The sequence below is a fragment of the Schistocerca serialis genome, chromosome 4, assembly GCF_023864345.2.
Source record: "Schistocerca serialis cubense isolate TAMUIC-IGC-003099 chromosome 4, iqSchSeri2.2, whole genome shotgun sequence".
NCBI classification, from domain to species: Eukaryota; Metazoa; Arthropoda; class Insecta; order Orthoptera; family Acrididae; genus Schistocerca; species Schistocerca serialis.
The window spans coordinates 508,827,031-508,841,816 of NC_064641.1; the positions used below are offsets into that span (position 1 = coordinate 508,827,031).

Below are 14,786 nucleotides of genomic sequence, written 5' to 3' on the forward strand. Positions count from 1 at the left end.
GAGGTCGACTATCGCGTGGTCTTCTGGGCCTGACCGCGGGATTTTCTTTTATATTTTGCGCATTCACGATCTTACGTTTACCACAAATAAAACCTCTATTACGTATTAAGAACACGTGTTCCGTAAATTAAAGATGTCAAGCTTTAGATAAACCTAGGCGTTAGATGTTTCTAATTGACTCCAGTAACTGACGCACGAGACTAGTTTAATCAGCCACGATTTTTTCTCTCTTATATATGCCAATGCTGTTACTGTTTGTTTACACTAAAAAGGTAAACTTTAGATGCGCCACCGTCCGTCTCCACTTAATGTTCCATCCGGTCCTTTGCACCTTCCTCGGAATAACATACCAGAAAATTAGCGGTATATTAATCAAAATGTACGAAAGGCAAACTGCCCCACATAAAGAGAAATGTTAGTTTTCGTGGATGTAATGACGCTTATTTCTACTGAACTGAATAATTAAGTTTAGTTCACTCATATGACAAGATCCTTTCCTTGTTTCCTATTTATCAGCTCTACAACATAACGTAAAGCTTTCGCAAAAGCGTAATACGATCAGTTTTTTACCACTATTGAAAATTCCCGGGCTACTGTTGTGTTCGGATGGATCTTCTTGTTGAACCAACGATTCGGGAGAAATATCAGAGATCTAACTACGGAGACATTTCTGGTAGTGAAAATTTACATGTTTTGATCTAATCTCTACACAGAAAGTCCATCACCAGCAAACATCATTCATAACCGATTTCATAATATCGCGAGTCCTCAAACTTTCGGACATTTCAGTCGATAAGTATTATGACAGGATTCAGTTTGGCGTTTACCTCAGTCACAGACGTACTTTCCGTCATTACCATTGATTCAGTTTGCTGATAATTGCATACACTTTTGTCGTAATCATGTTGCCTGGTAGTCCTTGTTTACTTCTCTGAAACCAGAAAAGTTTCCTCTGGCGCCTGGGAAAACCCATGCTATTCATGAAACTGAACCAGCACAATAAAATTCTCTAGGGGGCCAATCTGTACTTGTTTTAGGGAGCTCCAGCAGTTCTCAATTATAACCCACAAACAAAGAGGCCGTTCACCAGTGCATGGAATAGTTGTATCTTTTCCGTGGGCAATCTACGTAAATGCCTGCTGTGGTTTCTATGATAACATATAACTTCCTCACAGCGACTGTCTCTCCAGCTACAATTAACGAACTTAAAAGAACCCGCAGAATTGAATTCCAGTTACAGTAAGTAAGGTGTAAGGGTCATTCTGTCAGAGTGATAATTTATTTAAGATGACGGAACTTTCCTCCTACCCTTCCCCCTGCCCTCTGTTGTAAATGTGACAATGCCACACTTCTGATATCAAATTAATTGACTGATTGATTAAATTCATTAGTTAACTACTCATTAATTACTCCATATGGCTCATGATGGAGTGCAAAGAGCACCTCGAATTCCTCAAGCGAAATGTACATTCCTCCCATTTATGCACATTATTTTCGAAGTCTAGAGAAATCAGAGCAATCACGCGTTTTCACATCGCTAAAGAACCGTTACTTGTTGGTTCTTCGTGTGAAAATCCTGTACAACGATGTCATAGGCTATATTTTCTCCAAGTATTCTCTCATCCAGTAAAAAAATCTGTTCTTATCAGCTTAATATCTTTTGTGTCTTGCTTTACAAGACTAGAATATTAAATTCATTTTTGGCTCGTGACGGAGTGCAAAGAGCGTGCTCTACCTCTGTCACAGGATGCCTCCTCACTTCTGAACTGTCTTAAGGTAGTCATATGCCTCGTTACTTACGAAGTCTCTTAAGGTAGAAAAATATCAACACAGAGGAGTTGTAAATATCTACCTACTACCTTATAAATTCGTTAATACAGGTGAGTTTATCACAAATGCAATCTCTCCTTGTGTAGGTGGTAGGTTGAATTTTCGTTAAAAATTCCTACCGAACGTGAAAATGCCCACCACTCCAACTTGCAAATCATGTCCGTGGCATTCTCGCCCTTTCTTCCACCTGCCCAGAGGAACATAACATCAGAATCCCTTTGCATGTTGAGTAATTTTTTCCTGCAGTTGGATTAGATTTGCCAGGCAACCGTTGTGGAGGCTACTATGATGTCACTCAGGGGCTTCCCACGGACTTGGTACTCATTTCCCCCTATACCAAAATTGGTGGTGACTGTCATCAGATAGCTAAAGGTATCCAGCGCTAGTTATGTTCTCTCTTTCTATAGCCCTGTCATACTGGTGGAAGTAAGCCATTTAGAATTCTGGTATAGTGCCTCCAGGCCAATCCTGCAGAGACCTGTCGGTCTTTGGGGGCGGTAGGATGTTTCACTCTCTTCTCCATCCCTGTGACGCCTCCGCCCCCCTCCCAACTGCCGGCACCAAGTCGCTTGCAAGTCCCAGGTCTGTTTCAACGTACCACCCTACCTACCATCCGGGAATTTGCGGGAAATTAAAAATGGTGGTGCCCTTTCCAGGACTCGAACCCTTGCGGATCGAAAGACAAGTGCACACCCAACACAAGGAAACTGTCCACTTGCAGGAGAGGAAGGTTAGGTTAATGTATTTATTTTGGTTGGGAAATTGAAGCAAAGGTCGTTGCTACTTATGTAATTAATTGTAAAAATCGGACCTAATTACACAACTATGTGCATAGCGCTACAAAAGGAGTGGCCAAAATCGCAAAACAGTTCTAAAATTGATGATGCCATACAACTAGTGTTATTTGCTTGGTAAAATTTCACAGTACCACTCGAAACTAATACCAGATGCACTAAAAATCCACCCTTCACATATAAGCTGGCGGGAAAAGTGGCGGGAGAGGGAGGTACTATCTTTATTTTTTTGGTGAGAAATATGCTCAACTGACGAGATGCCGGTGTTGGAAAGGGACGACTTTAATAAGTGTATTACCTGTAAGCATACAGCTGAGGACTGCATTTATCGCTGTTTTAACGTCAGAGTTCGCTACAGACACCTCCTGCAGCCCAGGTAATCGAAGCCAATACATAATACCACAACTGTTCCAGTTACACATCGAAATTATTGTGAAAAAAAGCAGCACTCGTCATCAGTGAGTTGTAATGGAACATATGTACTAGAAAATCGTCGTACCAAAAGATTGCAACAGGAGAGATGGGCAGTAGTTGAACATGAGTTATCCTCAATATACGGCCAGGAACTTGATAAATTATAGGCACCTCTTCCTCCTCACATCCGTCCTCCTCCCTCTCTCTCTTTGCCTCTACTTACGACTGGAACATGGCTTTTCCAGACCGTCAATTTATACCGTATGCCGCATTTCTATGTGACATACAGCTGGCAGACCACTGGCACTCAGCCTGATTTGAGACATCGGCTCTTTGCCCACACAAAAAATGTATAGACAACTAAACAATATGAGACAAATGAGGGCTGCAGCAAGTGCAAATTGTTTGTTCATCTAAAATGTAGTGGCACTGCACGGTCCTCCCCCCCCCCCCCCCCCTACCACCAACGCTGCCTCACACACCACCGCCTGGTAAAGGCGCAGTCACGTTGGCGACCTCACACACAGAAGGTCTGCTCCAATGCCAGCCATTCTGAGATGGAGAACAGCTGTATTTAACTTCAACGCATCTCTTATACGTGAGCACCTATCAAAAAGAAGAACACAATTACTATGATGATAAATGTCATCTTTCCATGAAAATAGGCGCAGTCCATTTTCTTTTAGTTTTATGAGAAAAATAGGTATAGATTTTACGTTCATTTTCACGATACAACTTGCATCTCATTATTTCGCAACATCCAACGAAGTAAAAAAAATCTACAGCACCACCCCCCATTACACATGACCAAACTGCAGAGGTTGGTGCTATACACATGTCAGATGTATTAACTTATATCACATCTCCTATACATGCCCACCCTGTGTAAAATTGCGGATAAGGACTTCTACTATTTTGCTGTGAAAACTACTGATCACTGCAGAATGTCGTCATTATTTCGAAACCATTTTCGGAGAAAAGAAAAAGAGAGAATTTTAACTCCAAAGAAAAAGCAAATTCCTTAAGCTTCATGGACAAATTAAATGACCTGAGAGTGTCTCTCATGTTCAAATCAGGTTCTGTAAATAAACTGCCATGCATGTGGTTATCAAAAAAATTTCAGACACATGAAATAACATTACAGAATGAGTATTATTCAGTGCATTTGCTCTATTTTCTGTTTGTCTATGTTCATGTGTGTGTTGCGAATGAATCCCATGACTCAGGACTGGCCTGAGATAGTGTTAGAATACGGGCCCACCCCGTGTTATATTTGGAATGGTGCCTAAAAATGGATCCACAATGCACTATGTACAGGACAGGGTTCGAAGGTGTATCCATCATGCATTACATTTGGAACGGGTTCTAGAGGATGATTCGCAGTGTGCTACATTTGGGATAGGTTTCGATGGTGGATCCATCAGCGAGAGAACTGGGTGAGGTTTATTGGAGCATACACGTGTACAGACACAGAAATACAGAAAATAAATCAAATGCATTGCATCTGTAGAATATTTAGTTGTGTGTGAGTGGCTGCATTTGAGCACGGTGTTATACTACACTATCCGACCAATATGCCGTTCTATCTAGTACATAAGAATAATACTCATGAAGAAGTGTCTGCATCCTTCCAACGGACATCTAGCAGACAAAACAGCGGAACTAGGATGATCATACGCCATCGTTGAGGATCTTTAAAAGCATAAAAGAGAGCATGACAGGGGGTGGCGGGACGCCTTGATTTGTTGTTATTACTGGACAACCTAGGCAATATTGTTACGAAATATCGGCTATACAACTTCCATCAAAGATATTATGCTCTTTAGCAGGATGAATTTAAATGTGCTTACATTCCCTACAGAATCGTTTTGCGAAGACTTTCTCGCTATTTTCAGGGCTGTAGCACTGTCGAAAATAACGTAGAAGCGGTTGAAATCGAGACTTCACAGTTGGTAATATGGATGGATAGCCTCTATATGCATGTGTAGAGCTGTCAGCAGTGGACAGTTGAGGTTCGAATGGATGACTTGCTAACTGTTCGTCTATAAATTATGTTGCTGGGGATGCACTCTCTGTAGATATGGAGAAGGGAAACTCTCACGTTTCAGGATGCTAAGTGCAGTCAACACATGGTCAGCAAACGAATAAGTTATTACGAGGATAAAAAAATAACCGAACTGAACAGTTTATAGATGTCCTGACACGATTGTGGGAACGTATCACAATTATAAACCGAGCGAGGTGACGCAGTGGGTAACACAATGGACTTGCATTTCCGGCCATCCTGATTTAGGTTTTCCTTGATTTCCCTAAATCACTCCAGGCAAATGCCGGGATTGTTCCTTTGAAAGGGCACGGCCGACTTCCTTCCCCATCTTTCCCTAATCCGATGACACTGATGACCTCACTGGTCTTTTCCCTCAAACAATCCAATGCAACCCACAGTTATAAGGGGTAAAAAAAATAGTGAAGCTCATCTGTATAGCAATAACTCCCTGTTGCAGATTCCTTTATGGTAGAGTTAACCCTAGGAGCCTAAGGGGGGGGGGGGCGGTTCGTTGAACCCACAATTTTTTTATGCCTCCTGCTTTTGCCCAAGTAACTTTCATACTAGATATTCCCTTTGAGTTATTGTTTGTTGGCTATTTTATGAAACGATAGTGTCAATATATTTTATAGAAAATTCCTGCTTTGAAAGATAAAATAAATAAACTTATTGTGGGTCCAACAACCCCCCCCCCCCCCCTTAGGCTTCCATGATATAGATAATTTCCCTTAGTAGGATTTTGTATTTCTCATCTCTACAACATGCAAGTTAGTTTCTTGATGGTTGGTATTCTTGACATTCACAACAATCAGTTTACTTTCAGAGGAAGTGATTGTTGATGTCAGTCAGCTGTTATTTATCTTGTAAACTTGCAGTGAGTTAGTGCAGTTCCCTACTGTTCACACCCAGACTTAGAAATGACTAAAAGAATACGTGACTCGTCTTCAGAAAGAGATCTGAATGAAATTTTAGATGAAGATTCTGACTCGTGAATATGAGGATGGTATTATGGAGTAAGATTCAGATCGGGAAAGTGATGTGGATGTTAGAGAAGATGAAGATAGCGCAGCTTCAGGCAGTGACCAACAGGATGTTATTGTGGCCAAGTCTGGAAGAAGGTACGTAATCACACAGCCTAGAATTCCTCGAAGGTCTGTTGCTAATATAGTAAGAGAGCAGGCAGGAGTAACTCCAGCTGGTGTTTGCCATTCACCTGGAGAAACATTGAAGTTACTTCTTACGCCTGACAACATGGATGTTATAGTAAAACATTCAAATGAAGAGACAGTTAAGTGAAATGTTACTTTGACTAACGAGAAAGAATTGTATGCCTTAATAGGAATCCTGATACTTATGGGGGCAAATAAGGACAATTCTGTCAGTGTACACGATCTTTCGTCAGACCTAATGGGTCGCCCAGTTTACAAGGGTATTATGGCAAGAGAACGTTTCAAGGAACTTATTGCAATCATAAGGTGTGATGACAAAAGTACCCGCCAGCTAAGAAGGGAAGCAGACAAGTTCACAGCAATCCGTGATATTTTCAACAAAGTGAATGATAGGTTTCCACTACTGTATAAACCAGGGGTCCACCTCACCATTGATGAGAGCTCAGCTTGTTTAGAGGGGGCTGCCCCTTCAAAGTGTTTATGAAGGCATCCTTATATGCATGATGTCCGATGCAGTTGACAGATACGTCTTGAATATGGAACCCTATGCAGGTAATGTTCGGAATTTGTCGAAACAAGAACGGGGTTCAGCAGCTGTCGTCAAACGTCTGGTAGCACCTGCGAAAAATACTGTTCGAAATATTACTACAGATCGATACTACACATCGGTGGATTTGGTGGAAGAGTTATACCAAGACTACAAAGTTACTACAGTAGGAACTCTCCAGTCAAACAGGAAGCATATTCCAGGCATAATGAAGAACTCATCAAATCGAGAGCTATATTCATCAATGTTCTTGTTTACAGACCCATCAACAGGTAGGCCTCCGGTAACTTTGGTGTCCTACATAGCAAAAACGAAACCAAGTAAAAATTTACTGATGTTGTCAACAATGCACCAAGATAAAGGCACTGTTGGAGGAGAGAAGAATAAAACTGAGATAAATGCATATTATAATTCCACTAAAGGTGGAATTGATACCATTGATCAAATGGCGCGTATGTGCACCTGCAAGAGTGGAACAAAGAGGTGGCCTCTATCTGTATTTTACTTTCTCATCGACATTTGCGCTATCAATGCAGCCACCATATTCATCCAGCAACATCCAAGATGGAATGAAAAGAAACACAAGAAACGGAAACTTTATCTTCTGCAAGCTGGGATGGAACTAGTGAAATTGCAGGTGGAAGAAAGAAGTGCCAATGCAAGAGGGTTATCTAACCAAATTGTTCACTCAATGGAGACTATTTTACAAAAGAAAATCAAAGAAGTGACAACAGAAGCACGTCAGCCTGCTGCAGGGAAAGGTCGGTGCCATATTTGTGTAAGAGAAGCTAAAACAAAGAAGCAGAAGTACAACAATCTAAGTAAACGAAAACAGTTTTGTGGACAGTGTCATAAACATGTGTATAACACACATTCAGAAAAAATTGTGAAGTGTGTCTCTTGCCTTGAAGTTGAGGACTCAGGGTAGTCTATTGTATATGAACACATCTGTATTTTGTATTGTAATACGTCAATTTTTTATTCACTCAATCCAATATTTATAACAATTAACAACATTTATAAACTGATGCCTTAGTTAAAATACATAAACCATTTTGAAAGTTGTAATTTTTCGTCAGTAAACTTATTTAATACCTGTGGGCTCGCCGAACCCCCCTCCCCCTTAGGCATCCAAGTTAAAAAGAAAGGCTTGGGCGTCCTAGGGTTAAAGTCAAATGAATGTGTAGAGCTGTGCCAGACTTCAAGTCTTCATCAAGTGCATCGGTACATGAGTCTGCAGACAAGCCCTCTGATGTGTCGTAGCAGTACATAGATTGGCTTCCAAACTACGGATTTCCAATCTGCACCACTCGCTGAGTCTCATCCAGGTACAATGCCTGTGTTATTATACTTTGCAAGCTCTTCCTATTCAAAATGCCTGCATGTAGATCATCAGGGAGAGGGGAATGCTTCGGATTTTTTAATAGGCTGGAGTGTAAGACACTATAATATCATCGTATAAAACGAAACAACACGCGGGTATGCCAGAAATATGACCATATTCATATGGAAAGCTATCGAAAAAATGTGAAAAAATTATATAAAATCGGTAAAATATCGAGGAAAGCCTGATATAATTACGAAAAATTGATTTTAAATACGTAAATCTTTATAACCTGCCATTGTAGCATCAATAACCGATTTCACAGCTGCGCCAGACATTTGTTGTCTTGTATGAGCGTTTCAGACCGCAGCGCCATATTCTGCCTATTTACATACCTCTGTATTTGAATACGCATGCCTGTGCTTCAGTGTAGTTAAAGACAGTCATTCGATATTCATGAACTATAGATGTTATGCTACTGAATTTCTTTGTGCAGTCTTCGTATACTCTATACAGCAATGCATATCTTCCTGTACATTAGTGTGCTATTTTCCTCGTTGCGATAGCTCTCTACCTAGTTACTAACTGGTGTGGGACTAGATAGCCTTGTAACTAATGAAACAGTACTGTGATGGGATATCGAGAGAATTAGCAGGGGTCTGTGACTTGGCGGGGGACGTCCCTAAAACATCAAAATCAATTGGATTCAAATGCTATCAAAAACTGGAAAATGTGTAAGAATATGGCGGGTAAGGGGAGTTGAGAAGTGAGCTCTATACCGCATTACCTAACGGTTGTGGACAAACAAATTACAGCGTCTCACATACGTTTCACAAAGTGACTGCAGTGAGAAAATTGGAAGCTTATACAACAGTTTTTAGTGAGAGACAATCAGCAACAGAAGTTCAGTCTTTAGTTTTCTCGATAAAATATGAGACAACATTCTTCTGCCAGTTTTGTGTGCCTATAAATAGATTGAATGACATCTTAAAAGGTAACTAAATTTAAATCTACATCCATATGCTGGCATCGCAAGCTGTTGTACGGTGCATGGCGGTGGATGGCCTGTACCACTACTAGTTATTTCCTTTCCTATTTCCACTGACAAACATTGCCAAGGAAAGAAAGATTGTCTGTATGCTTGTGTATGGCAGCTAATTTCTCGTATCTCATCTTCGTGGTCCTTCCGCGAAATAATGTTGGTGGCAGTAGAGTCCTGCAGTCAGCTTCAGACACCAGTTCTCTAAATTTTCTTAACAGTGTTCTTCGGAAAGAACATTGCATTCCCTCCAGGCATTCCCATTTGAGTTCTCGAAGCAGCTGCCCACCTATCAGGTGGAAGTCAATATTAACGCTTCTACAGGACTGTATTCTGAGGCAAAGCCGTCCAGCATGGCGAGCAGTGGCTTGTCGGCTAGGAGCGTGACGTGTGGACGGAGGTTCGTGGTCCGGTGGGAGAAGTGGCGGCTGCTCGCATGCAGCCCGGTGGCTATGGCAGGATTAAAAGAGGAAGCGTCACAGGGGTGGATAAGGGAGTGAAACATTCTACTGCCCCCATAGACCGACAGGTCTCAGTAGGATTCGTTTTGGAGGAGTATGCCAGACTTTTAAATGGCTTACTTCCTCCAGCATGAAAAGGCGAGAGATAAACAGAAAGTAATTAGTGCAGATATTTTCAGCTATCTGACGACGACAACCTAGCCTGTCGGAAATCCCCACAAAAGTGTCTTCAATGGTTAACTGGCGAGTGTAATCCGAGTGCAGGAAAACAAATTACCCATCACACAAATTCTCATGATCTATCTAACTAATTAGTCAATGCTTTTGATGTCAATGAAGTTCCCCTGGGCGGGTGGAAGCGTGAACGACAGTACCACGGATATCATTTGCGAGTTGGGCGGTAATCATGCGTTTTTTCTTTGTGGCGAGGTCTTTTAACGAAGTTTCAACCTCCCACATACATAGGGAGAGATTATGGTCGTAATAAAATCATCTTGTTTTCAGTCATCAGTCTTCTGACTGGTCTGATACGGCCCCTCCTCGAGTTCCTCTTCTGTTCCAACCTCTTCATCTCAGAGTAGCACTTGCAACCTATGTCCACTATTATTTGGTGGATGTATTCCAATCTCTGTCTTCCTCTATAGTTTTTCCCGTGGAAGTCATTCCCTGATACCGTAACAGGTACCTTATCATCCTGTCTCTTCTCCTTGCCGGTGTTTCCCACACATTCCTTTCCTTTCCGATTCTGCGCAGAATCTCCTCATTCCTTATCTTATCAGTCCACCTGATTTTAAAAATTCGTCTGTAGCAACACATCTCAAATGCTTCGATTCCCTTCAGTTCCGGTTTTCCCACAGTCCATGTTTCACTACCATACAATGCTGGGCTTCAAACGAACATTCTCAGAAATTTCTTCCCCAAATTATGGCCAATTTTTGGTACTAGTATACTTCTCTTAGCCAGGAATGCCCTTTTTGCCAGTGCTAGTCTGCTTTTGATGTCCGCCTTATCCGTCCATCATTGGTTATTTTGCTGCCTAGTTGGTAGAATAACTTCATCTACTTCGTAACCATCAATCCTGATGTTTAGTTGTAACCATCAATCCTGATATTAAGTTTCTTACTGTTCTTATTTTTGTTACTTCTCGTTCCTTTCGTCTTTCTTCGATTTGCTCTCAATCCATATTCTGTACCTATTGGACAGTTCATTCAGCAAATCATGTAATTCTTCTTCACTTTCACTAAGGATTGTAACGACATTAGCGAATCGTATTATTGACATCCTTTCACCTTGAATGTTAATTCTTTAGTCCGAACCATCGTTCTTGGTCGTCCCCTCTTATTATTCTGTATTGGTTCTTGTACATATTGTATATTACCCGTCTCTCTCTATAGCTTACTCCAATTTTTCTCAGAATTCCGAACATATTGCACAATTTTACGCTGTCGAACACTTTTTCCAGGTCGACATATCCTATGAACGTGTCCTGATTTTTCTTTAGTCGTGCTTACATTCTCAGCCGCAACGTCTGAATTGCCTCTCTGGTGCATTTACCTTTCCCAAAGTCACACTGATCGTCGTCTAAAACCTCCTCAATTTTCTTTTCCATTATTCTGTATATTATTGTTGTGAGCAACTTGGCTGGATGAGCTGTAACGCTGATTGCGCGATAATTCTCGCTCTTCTCAGATCTTGCAGTCATCAGTGCGGATGATATTTTTCCGAAGTCAGCCTCATAGATTCTACACACAAATGTGAATATTTTTTTTGTTGTCACGTCCCCCCACGGTTTTAGAAATTGTGATGGAATGTTATCTATCCCTTCTGCCATATCTGATCTTAAGTCCTTCAATCCCCTCTTAGATTCTGATTCTAATACTGGATCCCCTATCTTGTCTAAACCGCCTCCTGTTTCTTCTTCTGTCACATCAGACAAATCTTCCCCCTCACAGCGGCCTTCAGTATACTCTTTCCACCTATCCTGTCTCTCTTCTGCACTTAACAGTAGAATTCCCGTTGCACTCATAAGGTTACCACACTTGCTTTTAATTTCAACGAAGGTTGTTTTGACTTCCGACAATCATTTCTTTTTGATTTCTCAACATTTTTCATGCACCCGTTTCGTCTTAGCTTGGCTACTCTTCCTGTTTATTTCATTTCTCAAAGACTTATATTTCTGTATTCCTGTATTTCCCTGAACATTTTTGTACTTCCGTCTTTCATTGTTCAACTGAAGTATTTGCTCTGTTACCCATGGTTCTTCGTAGTTATCTTCTTTGTACCTATGTTTTTCTTTCCAACTTCTGTGATTGCCCTTTTCAGAGGTACTTCCTACTGAGCTATTAATTATTGCTGTATCTATAGCCTTAGAGAACTTCAAGCGTATCTCATCATTCGTTAGTACTTCCATTTTTTTGCGTATTGATTCTTCCTGACTAATTTCTTAAGCTTCAGCCCACTCTTCATCACTACTGCATTGTGATCTGTCTATATCTGCTCCTGGGTACGTCTTACAATCCAGTATCTGATTTCGGAATCTCTGCCTGATCATGATGTAATCTAACTAAAATGTTCCCAAGTCACCCAAACTTTTCCAAGTATTCCTCCTCCTCTTGTGGTTGTTGAAAAGAGTATTCGCTATTATTAGCTGAAATTTATTATAGAACTCATTTAGTCTTTCTCCTCTATGATTCCTTGACCTAAGTCCATATTGACCTGTTACCTTTTCTTCTATTCCTTCCCCTACAACTGCATTCCAGTTCCCCATCGCTATTAGATTTTCATCTCCCTTTACATATTGTATGAACCTTGCATATCGTCATATACATTCTCAATCTCTTCATCTTCAACTTGCGACGTCGGCATGTATACCTGGACTATCGTCGTCAGTGTTGGTTTGCTGTCGGTTCTTATAAGAACAAGCCTGTCACCGAACTGTTCACGGTAACTCACTCTCTGCCTTACCTTCGTATTCACAACGAATCCTACTCCCGCTATGCCAATTTCTGCTGCTGTTGATATTATGCTATACTCATCTGACCAGAAATCTTTGTCTTCTTTCCATTTCACTTCACTGATCCCTACTATACCTAGATTGAGTCTTTTCATTTCCCTTTTCAGATTTTCTAGCTTTCCTACCACGTTCTAACTTCTGACATTCCACCTCGGCTCGCAGAACGTTATCCTTTCGTTGGTTATTCAATCTTTTTCTCATGGTGGACTCCCATTTGGCACTCCTCTCGCGGAGATTCGAATGGGGGACTGTTACGGAAGTCTTTGCCAATGGAGAGATCATCATGACACTTTTTCAATTGCAGGCCACATGATCTGTGGATACACGTTGTGTGTCCTTAATGCTGTGGATTCCACTGCCTTCTGCATCCTGATGGCGTTGATCATTGCTGATTCTTCCCCCTTTAGGGGCAGTTCCCCATCCCAAGATCAAGAGACTGCCGTGAACCTCCGTCCGGCCTCCGCCCTCTTTCGACAAGGCCGTTGGCTGAATGATGGTGACTTCTTATGCTGGAAGTCTTCGGCCGCCAATGTTGATTACTAATCAAAATGTAAGAGGTGGCTGGTTTCGAACCCAGGACCGAGGACATTTTGATTACTAATACATGACGCTATCCCTAATTCTCGGATAACATTAGTGATTTTATAAAGTTATAGGTAATACTAACTTGATATGTACAACTCCTCTGTGCTCTTATTTGCCTACCTTAAGTGACTTAGTAGGTGACGAGAAATCTGACTGCCTTAAGACAGTTTGAAAGTGAGGAGGTATCTTGTGAGAGAGGTAGAGAATGTTTAACATTTTTAAAATGTTCGGATAATAAGTTGCCGTCTCTTTATCTAAGAATAGATGATGAATGCAGCTAGCCTCTGTCTCTGTGTATTGTCTTGTCTGTATAGACGTGTATCTGTTGCCTTTAAGATCCCTTCACCTTCACACGTAAGTCTATACAGTAAAGTAAGGCCCTCCCCGTTCTTGGCTGATCCGTGATAAGACAGGCGAAAAATTAGACTAATGGAGGATTATTAGTATTATCGCTATTTTCATTCGCTCTCTCTCTTTCTCTCCTTTATCTATGTACAGTTTTTAATATAATTTTTCATTACGTGAAATCAGCCACATAGAATCTTTGGTGGAGTCCTTCTTGTTGGTAATCGGCGGCTGGCTTGCTGTAAGAGATCTTTAAATTTATTATTACTGTTTAACACTGCAGTCAGTCGGGAGAATCAATCGTGTGGACAATTTGTTCCTTTTACGAAAGATTGCGAATTCCAGATGCGTACGAAGCCTTTTTGGACGATTTAACACAGACTCAGTGATTGCAGGCTCTCTTCGACACAGCTGAAACTTCCCCACTAATTACAGGGCCAACGTGATCATCAAATGATTCAGAAAAAACTCATTCGTTCATTCACTCCAGAACAAAAAAGTCACAAACCTTATTTATGGAGGAAATTGTGTATTAAATCCATCTCCATTACATGTCCAGATCTCCGGTGATTCCACGCCTTAATTATTTTCCTTTTACAGTCTCTTTCTCTTCAAACAAACCGCCAGCGGCACAAATGTTAATTGGCTCGCTTTAGCGAGAAGAAAAGCAGAATATGTATCTCTCAGAAACACGTCAATCCCTCAACAGATACTCCAGAAGCTGTCCTCGTTACCACTCTAACAACCATGGAGAATGCATATATGCATCCCTGTTATTTCAAAGAATAAACGCACTAGAAAATACTTTGGCGTCGTCGAGCTGTCGCCGCATATATTACGAGAAAATCAGATCAGATAACTTTTCCAAAGTGAATGAATATGGATGGTTTGATTGAAAATGATTAATTGGTGCGTGGTAGAGGGTATTTTCTGTGGGGACATTACAAATGCTCTTAGCATTCCGTCACGAGCGAGAAATGAGTTTAATATTCTAGTCTTGTAATAAAGGACACAACGATATTAAGCTGATAAGCACAGATTTTTTTAGTCGATGAGAGAATACTTGGAGGAAATATAGCCTATGCCAAACCGATGTACAAGATTTTCACACTAGGAATCAATAAGTCACGATACTTCAGCGATGTGAAAACGCATACGTACTCCGGTTTCTTCTGTCTTCTAAAATAACTTGTATAAAGGGGAGAATGTACATTTCGT

At 41.0% G+C, this 14,786-nt stretch overlaps 1 pseudogene; it reads left to right on the forward strand.

Annotated features, from left to right (window-relative positions):
- The first annotated feature begins 1,598 nt into the window (after positions 1 to 1,598).
- On the forward strand, positions 1,599 to 1,780 carry LOC126476529 (U2 spliceosomal RNA; annotated as a pseudogene).
- The last annotated feature ends 13,006 nt before the right edge of the window (positions 1,781 to 14,786 follow it).